Genomic DNA, 3,151 nt, shown 5'->3' on the forward strand with positions numbered 1-3,151 from the left:
ATCCTTGGAAAGAACTTGCCTAGACCTGACCAAGTCCAATAATAACCTAACACATGTATGAAGTGCAAACTAAGCCAAAGCAATGAAGAGCAAGAGGCAACAACTCCTTGACCATGCAACAATACTGCATCGACATCCTCCCCATCTCGTAGTGATGACCAGGATAATCAAAAGCCTAACAAAAAGAAAAAATTCAAATTTGCCGACCACCAATATATTGATCATGGTATGATGACCACCCATTAAACACATGACATGTGACCGTCTATAACAACTTAACTATAGTAAGTGTTAATAAAACAATAATTCTTTATTCAATTAATCAACCATTAATCAATTAATAATAATAAATATTGATTACTCTATCTCTATCTCTCTCTCTCTCCCCTCCCCTCTTTTTCTCTCTCTCATTCCCCTCTTTTTTTCTCATCACTAGAACAGCAACATTGCATTGCCAACAGCTCGAGGCCAGAACATAGATTCAGGTTTAGGATTTAAGGTTTCGGGGGCAATGCAATGTTGTTGTTCTGGTTATGAGAAAAAAGAGGGAATGAGAGAGAGAGAGAAGAAAAAAAAGAGGGGGGGAGAGAGAGATAGAGAGAGTAATCCATATTTGTTATTATTAATTGATTAATGGTTGATTAATTGATTAAAGAATTATTGTTTTATTATTATTATTTTAAAACATTTTATTAAATAACTCACAGTCAATGAGGTTTGAATCCATGACATTAAAGTTGTTAGTTAACCATCTTAACCAACTATGCCATTAAAAAATTATTGTTTTATTAACACTAACTATAGTTAAGTTGTTATATATATACACATGTCATGTGTTTAGTGGGTGGTCATATCATGACCAATATATTGCTGGTTGGCAAATTTGAATCCAAAAGAAAATACCTAAAAAATGAAAATTTAATTAAAAAATATGACAAAAGTAAAATTAGCTAACTAATGAAATTATGACAATATTATAAACTCATTTACCTACTCTCATTGAAAATTGATGATTATCTACTCTCATTTTGGAATACAATTAAGAGGAAGTTAATTGTTTCCTATTGAAACTCATTTACTAGATAAAACAAATACAAATATCAGATGAAACTCATTGGACTAATTTCAGTTTCCCCCATAAATTTTAGGTCGATCATCATGTTAGTCCCTTTTCTTTCAATTTCATTAAAAACACCCCTCAACTTCTAATTTTCATCAGCTGTGTCTAAACATCCGTTTTTCATCTAATTCCCCCGTCATATAATGACTTGCATTAAGAAGAAAACCAAATTTGAAGTCACTAGGTCCACAGAAAAAGGTTAAAATAGACAAATTACATTCAATCCCATCAAAATTACTAAGGTTAGAGAGTTGTGATGAGAACGGAGATGTGTATCGATATTAGGGAAAAATGGTCAGAAATGTTATTTTTTTTCAGAATTTGATTTTCTTCTTGATGCCACGTCATCACTTGACGGAGGAATTGGATGGAGAACGGAAGTTTAGATACGGCTGATAAAAATTGAGAGTTGAAGGAGGTTTTTGATGAAATTGAAAGAAGAAGGACTAACATGATGATCGACCTAAAGTTGATAGGGGTAAACTAAAATTAGTTCAAACTCATTTATTAGAGAGTACCATCATCATCTACCTCTTCTCCTTCAAAGAAAAAAATTAAAAATTATCATATGATGTATGTCATAACACATTGGAAACTTATGATTAGATTATGTATGGAAGTACTCAGATCATCTTGTGTTATGAACAACAAGAAGTTTTTGAATAAAAAAAAAAAACAACAAGAAGCTGAAATAAGTATGTCTAAGGTGCACTAAATGACTACTTTCGACTACCGTCAATTTTCTAACGTGATATTTGAAACTTAATTTGTTTTCTTTCTTCTTTAATAAATGAGTTTCAATAGGAAACGAATTATTTCCTCTTAATTATATTCCAAACAGAGAATAGTAATCATCAATTTTCATTTAGATAGATTTCATAAATTGATGTAAAGAAAAAAAATAAAAAAAAATATTTAGTTTTATGACTAATCTCAACCATTAATTATTATAGTAAACTACATATTAGTTACCAACCAAATTTCAGTTTACAAATACATCCTTTACTCATTATCTTACACATTTAAGGACAAAAATTAATAAATTAGGACAATTTAATGTCCACATGCCATCTGTCATAATATTTTTACCAAACTACCCTTTATTACATATCCTACTACTACTACTGTCCAAGTGTGCTACTGTCGACAAAAATGTGCTCCTGCCGAGTAGTAAGGTGCTACTCAACAAAGTTGTTACTGTGGCGATACGAAATCTTATTCTACTGACGGTGCTATTTCAATTTTTTTTGGCAATTCTTCGGAACCAAACAAAGCTGTTACTATGGCGATACGAAATCTTATGCTACTGACCACTGAATAGCTGGTGCTACTACCGAATGTACAGTAGCATCACTCATACTCATCTAGATCTAGGATTTCGAAGCTAATCAAAATCATAATCAATTGCTACAATACTAAAGCACATAGCAAAACAGAACCCCTCCAGCTCCACACAGCCTAATACTAATTGAAGCTTCAATTTCCACAATACCAAAACACCGCAATAAACGAAGAAAAAGCACAAAACCAGTTGATGTAGTCAGAATCGGAGAACCACTGAGGGAACCAAACGTAGGAATGCGTAGAGAAAAGCGAGCTGCCAGCGATTAGGCGGTGGAACTCGTCGGCCTCGGAATGGATGGGATTGGGCTTTGACCATCTGGATCAGCCTTGGTTCAGTAGTAGTCATCGTGGTTGTCGAGCATCTGGATCAGCCCAATTCGAATTGTTCGCAGGGCGTCGGAAGAACCGGGAAGGATCTTAGGGTCATCGATGAGACCTCGCTGTCGTTCGCATTTGGGCGTCGTCGGCGTTCCTTGTCAGTGTCTAGCTGTCGTCGTCATTGACGTCCAGCCATCGTCGACGTCGATATGCAGTCGTCGTCTTCCATGTCATCATGTCGTCGACGTCGACGTCTTTTGTTCAGGCGTTGAGATAAGGATTGGGTGAGAGAGAGAGAGAGAGAGAGAGAGAGAGAGAGAGAGAGAGAGAGAGAGAGAGAGAGAGAGAGAGAGAGAGAGAGAGAGAGTA

Source organism: Fragaria vesca, linkage group LG6 (assembly GCF_000184155.1).
Source record: "Fragaria vesca subsp. vesca linkage group LG6, FraVesHawaii_1.0, whole genome shotgun sequence".
Lineage (NCBI taxonomy): Eukaryota > Viridiplantae > Streptophyta > Magnoliopsida > Rosales > Rosaceae > Fragaria > Fragaria vesca.